This window comes from Quercus suber, unplaced genomic scaffold (assembly GCF_002906115.3).
Source record: "Quercus suber isolate HL8 unplaced genomic scaffold, Cork oak 2.0 scaffold_231, whole genome shotgun sequence".
Taxonomy (NCBI): Eukaryota; Viridiplantae; Streptophyta; class Magnoliopsida; order Fagales; family Fagaceae; genus Quercus; species Quercus suber.
The window spans coordinates 662,106-671,443 of NW_027069688.1; positions in this window are offsets into that span (position 1 = coordinate 662,106).

Consider the following 9,338-nt stretch of genomic DNA (forward strand, 5'->3'; position numbering starts at 1 on the left):
AAAAAAAAAAAAAAAAAAAAAAAAGACCATCAAGACATCAACAAATGAATGAAAGATTTGGAAGTTTTGGTTGAATGTCATTAGAGATGGACAACTTGAACTGTGTTTTTTTTTTTTTTTTTCTTTTAAATGTTTTGGTGTTTTAAGTTTTTATTTTAAATCCTAATAAATTCTTAACATAAATACGAGCTGGAATTTATTTTTTATTGTATTAAAATGCCTCATTAGTTTGAAAGGATGCCATATCACAAAATATTTAATCCATGTGTGCCAATAACTCTTTGCCATATGTCTATAATTTTATAAATAAAAGTTTTTGGTCCAAGTCAGATATCACGTCATCATTTTGTTATGCCACGTAAGACATAAATTAATGGTCATTGATGGAATGATGAAAAGTAAAACGTTCTGTAAAGTTTAGAGACAAAAAACGAACTTTTAAAAGTTCAAGGATGAAAAACAAACTTCTATAAAAGTTTAGGGACGACAATAATATTTTACTTCTTTTTTTTTTTTTTTTTAAGAAAATACAGCGTATGAAATGTGAAAGGCTCGTGCATAAGTGCAGTGTGCTACTGCTCCATGGTGATGGAGGACACGGTTTTGGGCATTTAACTGTACATCGTTTTTACCTTTTCCTTTTTGTCATTTGGTCTTTAATTAGTTGAAGTCTTGGCTGGCCACTGTCCATCTACAACAATACAACCGGATTTCAAAAAGAGACAGGAAAGAGAAAAAGAAGTCCATCTATAAATCATTAAATCTAGAGAACGAAAGAAAAAAGAAGTGAATTGAAATTATAGATTTGAAATTTTTTTTGAATTGTTAATTTGTTTTTTTTTTTTTAAACACAGTAGCAAACATAACCTTTTCTTAATTTTTAAAATTTTATATATATACTAGTCTCTAAGCACACGTTACGCATGCTCAGGAGCTGTTCTTTTTTTTTTTTTTTTTTGGTAAAAGTTAATAATTTTCATTTATTTTTTTTTAAAAAGCTAAATTTTAGAGAATAAAAAGATGAATATAAAGGGAAAAAAATCCTAAATTAGTTCTCTTTTTGAATTCAAAATAAAATTTGTTATTTGACGTTTATGACTCTATTTCTAAAAGTATTTACCTTTCATAATGTGGGTATTTTTGACTCATATAGAAATCTAGTTCAAAGAGAAAAATCCTCTTATATATATATATATATATAAATTTATCTTTAACATCACTTTAATTTTAATTTTAAAAATTGATACATGTAAATTATACACTTTTTCTTCTTAACTAGACTTACTGTTTTTATTATTTTTATGGAATGTGCTATTATGAATTTATGAGAGCTATTATTACAAGGAAGGAAGAAATATAAAGTCGCTATACTTCTAGATTATTGAATCAAAGAAAATTTATACGCACAACTTTTGTGCCACAATTTTAATTTGGTAGTGATTGATGAGTCTATATACAAATAACAGGGCAGCCACTAACAATGTGTTATACCAAAATTGTGACAAAAAAGTGGCACAAAATGTTATGATCTAGGAGAACTTATTAGATAATTGATTCTAGGAAAAAAAAACGATTAGTGAATAATGCGAACTCTAGTAAAATATAATTACAAGTTGAAATCTAAGCATGTCGTGCAAGAAAAGTTATAAAATTTCTAGAAATATCATAAAACGAGTTTACTTTCCGTTATTATTGTCTACAGTACATAATGAGAAATAAATACTTCTTGTACTTAGATAGAATATTCTCTAATTACCCGTAGTGAAATTTGGTGTGGACTAATTAGGTGTCTAATAAATAACTCCAAATAATGTGCTATTATGAATTTATGAGTGCTATTATTACAAGGAAGGAAGAAATATAAAGTCGCTATACTTCTAGATTATTGAATCAAAGAAAATTTATACACACAACTTTTGTGCCACAATTTTAATTTGGTAACGATTGATGAGTCTATACACAAATAATAGGGCAGCCACTAACAATGTGTTATACCAAAATTGTGACAAAAAAGTGGCACAAAATGTTGTGATCTAGGAGAACTTATTAGATAATTGATTCTAGAAAAAAAAATAACGATTAGTGAATAATGCGAACTCTAGTAAAATATAATTACAAGTTGAAATCGAAGCATGTCGTGCAAGAAAAGTTAAAAAATTTCTAGAAATATCATAAAAAGAGTTTACTTTCCGTTATTATTGTGTACAGTACATATGAGAAATAAACACTTGTTGTATTTAGATAGAATATTCTCTAATTACCTGCAGTGAAATTTGGTGTGAACTAATTAGGTGTCTAATAAATAACTCCAAATAATGCTAAGGACACGTAAAATAATTCAACTTGTAATCTTGTACCACAACTTATTAATGTGACGAATTATGAATGACAAAAATTTGACGAATCACGGGACAAGTTGTGTGATACGGGACAAGTTGTGTGATTCCCGCATTACTCCAATGTTGTTGTCTAAGTCTGACAGCGAGACCAGGCCTGCCACACAGTTTCACCACTATAAATAAAAAAAGAGAATCTACGCAAAATACTCGACTTACAGTTACAGCTCCTTTTCTCTCACAACGTGTTAGCCTCACTGAACAGAAAGTTCAGCGAGAGAATTTTTCATTAATTTCTACTCAATGCCATTCTCGTGACGTTGACGACTGAGTGAGGAAACTTTTAAAAACGCAAACAAACAACCAAAGAGAAACGCACGCCCCTCGCTTCTCTCACCCATCTCCTATCCTACGTTATTTTTCATTGCCAAAAACATCAGAATTTTTTTTTTTTTTTTGGTGTAAAAATCTGAGTTTTTGAGTTTGAACTTTGAACTTTGAAGCTTGTGAGAGCTTTCACTCTTTCCTCCAGGTACGTTGATTTTATCACCGATCGGCTTTAATTTTATTTTTAGATTAAAAAAAAGGCACAGATATAAGTTTTTTTCTTAAATTGCATGCACATCTTCTGTTTCTAAATTTGGAATAGATGTAGATCTGTCAGCAACTTCTCTGTCCTATGCTTTATTGATTTGAAAGGTTAAGTATAGAGTTGTCTATATATAGTTTAGATCTTTTTATAATTATATCTTAATGAAACTTTCACTTTTTTTTTCTTGATTATATAACACGTTGGGAAGTTTCTTAAGCCTGACTGTTATTTTCTGGATTGGGTTTGAAAGAGTCAGTTTGAGTTTCTGATTGTCCATTTACCATTGTTGCTAAATTAATTTATGATTCAGAATTGCCAGGTCTCATTTGGAAAAATTATATGTGATCATTCTTTTTCATTTTTTGGACCTTTTAAAAGAGACAGCAGGCTTGAAAATGGCACTACTGCAATCTTCAAAATTTTCTAAACTTAAAAGCTGAGAGCAATAGACGGATTAGATGAAAATGTTAAAATAGAGTTGGTTGATCAAGTAAATTAGTAAAGGAACTAGTTTTCTTTTTCTTTTTTCTTTTGTTGGGGGTCAAAAGAAGGGAGGAAAAAAGAGGGGTTGACTAAAACAATCTTCTATTAAAATCACAGCCGTTGGTTGCTATTGTGAATATGGCTAGCACTAATAGAATGACTGGTCAAGAGAGATGGCTGGTAGGTCATGAACATCTTGCACCATTTCTTCTTCTTCTTCTTCTTCTTCTTCTTTTTATTTTTATTTTATTTTTATTTTTTTTTTAAATTTTATTAAAATTTTATAATTTTGTTATTAAATTTAAAAAATTTCGAATATTTCCTTAACCATGATTGATTATTTGCGTACTTGATTACTTTTGTTAATCAATAAAACTGATTACTAATTCATAAAAATAAATAAATAAATAAAAACCTTTTTAATTGATATTAACATTGTGGACTTTTCACAAGTTTGTTAATTGTTAGTAGCTACCTACCGATTCAAGCAATGCGGCATTGAATTTCTGATTCTGAAAAATAAATCTCATCTGAATTAAGTATTGCTACGGGCTATGGTTGGTGAAAATTTAGAATTTCATTGGATAAAACCGTCAAGTGCTTAGGAAAAGTCAATGGCCATTCTTAATGACTTTTCCTTTTTTTTTGGAGAGCTGTTGTTTTCAGAAAGTGGTTTCTTTATTGATGTGCTTTACAGGTTTAGCACTCCATCTATTTTAATATGTCTAATGCATTATTGCAAAAATAAAGTCAAAGATTGTATTGGAACTTTTATGCTTGTCTTACTTGAATGATATTTCCTGTAGGGGTAATTTATTTGCAGCATTTTTTTTTTTTTTTTTTTTTTTTTTTTTTTGGTATGATTAAGTTTTGGATCTTTAGGGTGTTATATATTGTTAGGCGTGAACAGAGGAAGGGTTTTTTTTTTCCCCTTCTATTTTTTTTAGAAAAATACTAGATCTTCTTGTATCGTGGAATGGTATGCAAGTGAGGGAGGATTTTTATGGACAAGGATTAAAAGTCTTTGTAATTTGTAAAAGCCATTGTTTATTGGTTGCTAAGAAACCCACTACTTTGTTGTCATTGTCATCATCTCCTTCTTCTTTCTCCAGTGCTCTCCTTCTTGTTTCTCTAGTGCTTGTCATCATTGCAAAAAAGGATGAATGTTTGGATGGATTGAAATGAAACTGATGAGGACATTGGTGGGCAGTGGTTACCGAAGAATAGAGCTTGAATCAGTGCCGATAGCGAGAGATTAGAGGAGATGAATAGTCGGCTTAAATTAAGGATTTTGATATTATTGGAGTTTTGAATTTTTATTTTAAATCTTGATAAATTCTTACATTAAAATCTAACCTATTATATATATATTTTTTTTAATCCATGTGTGCCAATAACTCTTTGTCGTGTGTCCATAATTTTATAAATAAAATAATTTGGTCTAAGTCAGATATTACATCATCACTTTGTTAGGCCACATAGGACATAAACTAACGGATATATACGGAAAGATGAAAAATAAAACGTTTTGTAAAGTTTAGGGATGAAAAATGAACTTTTGAAAGTTCAGGGACAAAAAACAAACATTTTTATAAAAGTTTAGGGACAAAAATGATATTTTACGCTAAAAAAAAAATTATTGTTTAGAAGTATTGGCCACCCATTAGGGTATTTTTCCTCTTAAAATTATGTTTTTAAAACTCGCATCATAAGTTAAAAATCATAATAGAAGATAAATAATACAAATTACAGTATTAATAAGTTCTTACTTCAAATATTATAATTATTTTTACATATATATCTATGTAAGGTAGGAATTTGTTCCCCCCACATCTGATTGTATCCTACCGCGGTGCCTGGCGCGGAGCGGTTTTGTCCTCGTCCCCGAGTGTAGGCACGAGCAAGCAAGCGCTTAGCTTGGACTTGTACTCATCGAGTCCCACATCGGTTAGAGAGAGCGCCCCACTACCCTTTATAACGCTTCAGGAGCTTGGGTAGTGTACCACTACTCACGTGCCGCACCGCGCTAGGCACCGCGGTAGGATACAATCAGATGTGGGGGGAACAAATTCCTACCTTACAAAAAGCGCTTTTTGGGGTTAGGATGAGCCTTAGCTTGCCTCCGCCCCATCTGATTGTATCCTACCACGGTGCCTGGCGCGGTGCGGTTTTGTCCTCGTCCCTGAGTGCAGGCACGAGCAAGCAAGCGCTTAGCTTGGACTTGTACTCGTCGAGTCCCACATCGGTTAGAGAGAGCGCCTCACTACCCTTTATAACGCTTCAGGAGCTTGGGTAGTGTACCACTACTCACGTGCCGCACCACGCCAGGCACCGCGGTAGGATACAATCAGATGTGGGGGGAACAAATTCCTACCTTACAAAAAGCGCTTTTTGGGGTTAGGATGAGCCTTAGCTTGCCTCCGCCCCATCTGATTGTATCCTACCGCGGTGCCTGGCGTGGTGCGGTTTTGTCCTCGTCCCTGAGTGCAGGCACGAGCAAGCAAGCGCTTAGCTTGGACTTGTACTCGTCGAGTCCCACATCGGTTAGAGAGAGCGCCTCACTACCCTTTATAACGCTTCAGGAGCTTGGGTAGTGTACCACTACTCACGCGTGCGTAGTGGTACACTACCCAAGCTCCTGAGGCGTTATCGCGGGTAGTGGGTACAATCAGATGTGGGGGGAACAAATTCCTACCTTACAAAAAGCGCTTTTTGGGGTTAGGATGAGCCTTAGCTTTGACAAAACTGCACCGCGCCAGGCACCGCGGTAGGCCACAATCAAATGTGAGGGGAACAAATTCCTACCTTACAATATATATATATATATATATATATTTTTTTTTTTTTCCCCATGTGAGGGCGTGAGTTCAGTTGTTCAAATCTTGTCAAGAGTTTCAAAATTTAAAAGAAGATATTTGGTATCAAATGATATCATGTTAGCGGTATCAAAATCTAACAAATGTGAAACATAACAATAGGTAGTTATTTTTACACACATACAAAATCTTTTTCATACTATATCTAGGAAAAATATTCCGAATTCAAATTATCTCTCATTTATTATTATAATTATTGTTTCTCAAAAAAAATTATTATTACTAGCCTTATCACACGCGCTTCGCTTGAGTGATAAGGCTTTTTTGTTTTTGTTTTTGTTTTGTTTTTGTGTTTTTTTTTGTTTTTGTTTGTTTAGTGTTATAATTTTTCACTCATTCTAATTTGAGATATACATTTTTTTTCCACATAAATTGTGCATTTAAGACTACTAATATAGCAAGAAAGGTCATAAGGTTAGCTACAAAAAATGAACAAATCCACACATGAACATATGATTTCAATGTTATTTCGATATTCATTTTTTGTAGCTAACCTTATGATCCTTCTAGATATATTAGTAGTCTTAAATGCACAATTTCTGTGGAAAAAAAAAATGTAAATCTTAAATTAGAATGAGTGAAAAATTATAACACCAAAAAAAAAAAAAAAAGCCTCATCGCATGCGTGAAGCGCGTGTGATGAGGTTAGTATATTGAAAGATAGTCTCCATCTGATTAAACATCTTCTATATATAAACATTTTTTTTGTCTAAATTAAACACCTTCTATATAAATTTCTATCTCTAATTTAACTCACGTGTTTCTTACTTTTTATCAAACAAAAAAAATGTACATCTGCAATTAACTTCTATATCATGAAGTAAGGGATAATTTTGCCTCAGTAGACAACATGTACATGGATCTTGAAGAGCAACATACTTATTCACTACTCACTACACACTCGCAAAATTTAAATATTATTCCATGCCTCAAATCCTTTTAGCCAAACCTGTGTTCAGTGTCCTCCATCTCCCTTGAATCTCCCTCACCAGTCACCACCATAATACTGGGTAAAAGAACCACAATTAGATATAGAATTTCCCGAGGAAAAAATAAATCAAATATAACATTAGGATAATGAATTATTATAATGAATAAATTCATGATAAATTCTTTTGTAAACACCCCCATAAGTAAGTCGATCCCTACAAAACGTGTATAGCCTTAGATGTCTTCACACAAAAAAAAAAAAAAAAAAAAAAAAGAAAAGAAAAAGAAAGAAATTATCCCTACAAAACGTGTATAGCCTTAGATGTCTTCACAAAAAGAAAAAAAAGAAAGAAAGAAATTATCCCTACAAAACGTGTATAGCCTTAGATGTCTTCACAAAATAAGAAGAAGAAGAAGAAGAAATGTGTAGCCTTAGGTGAAGGATCCTTACGCTACACATTAATACAACTGCAGTGAATTAGAAATTTCATATTTATTTTTTAATGTTTTATGATTAAAAAAAAAGTTGTTGCCAAGTGAAAATTCAACAAAATTTGGCCATTCAAGTCAAAAAGCTAATTGGGCATATAAAAATATAAATGAAAATGACATAAAATCATGGTACAATTTTTATTAAAAAATTGTAATATTTGCGAAAGCGTTTTTCAAAATAGATTTGTGGTCTATAGATTAAGATGGTTTCAACAGCTTATTGAATTTGGTTTCAAAAAGAAGAATTTTTAATCAAAGATTTCAACATCTAAAATTACATCCAATTAACATCGGTGCTAAACTACTAATAACACAATACAACTTTCTATGTTTGATTAACACTCCCTTGAAGACAAATTAAAAAAAAAAAAAAAAAAAAAAGGCTAAAGAATTCATCAAGAAAATTGTGCGTTACTCACATAGGTTTCAACCTCCATTCTTGAACAACTTTTTATTGCTACACTTGTTAAGGGCTTCCACTACAAACAACTGCTCCATTTGCTGGTTTTTGTTTTGCTTTGGTTTGGGCAGCACAATCACCAAATTGAAATGTGAAAATAGTTCTGGAAACAGGCTTTTGCTTAAGAGACTCATGGTGGTTGGAAACATTTATGTGGCGTTTGATACATGGTAATGTTTTAGGATTCCCATAAATGTTTAAAGATTTTCATATTTTGTTGCAAATCACGCCAGAGAATCAGATGCCAGGAGAATTTCAATTTCCCCTTTAAACCCCTCTTAGTAGAAATGTGGATTACCTTTAAAACATGTAGATATACAGATTCTCAAGCACAAATGAATTTTATTTTTTTAAATTGACAATATTAACCATTTTTCCTTATCATTTAAGCAATTAAGATAAAATATAAAACAAATCATCAATATCTTTTCCCTTGTATTTATCTTTTTCTGTCAAAATAACATAAACAGGATAGACAACTTTGTTGATATATTTTTTAACAGTTTTATGTAGGTTTCACGTGTGAGCAAAAAAAAAAGTTTGAAGCGGACCCTCCATTATTGCTAGGTAATACTTTTTGCTGTTGTGTGTGTTGTTCAACAAATTATTAATAGTTTATATTTTGTTTTTCATTATTTATTTAGATGAAGATTTTTTTTTAAAGGACTTGGTAGATCACATTCAAATCTAAGAATAGAATGGGAAAAATAAATAATTCATTTGAAATTCCTGGGAATAAACTAAACATTATCATTTGACATTCTTAGGAATCTTAAGAGATTCCCAATGAAACCAAACATAGGAATAGCTACATTCGTATGCATCCAGATTGCAAGGAATCATATTCCTAGAAGTTTGGATGCAGGAGTAATGTGAATTTTCTCGTACCAAACACCACATTAAATGTTGTGTGATAACTGATAAGCATAACTAGTTAAGAGTAGTAGGAGGTTATGTTACAGGGAGGTTTTTTTGTTTTGGAGTGGGAGACTAATTAAACGTGTTTGTGTGGTTGTTTGTTTTTTAAAAATGAAAAATATCAAACGTGGGTTGCCATTTGCCAATATTGATTTGTGTGACCTATTTTCAAGGGTGAGGAATGGAGCAATTAATTGGGGAGCCTTGAGGATCTTTTTTTGGATAAACTTGAGGATTTAAAAAAAAAAAAA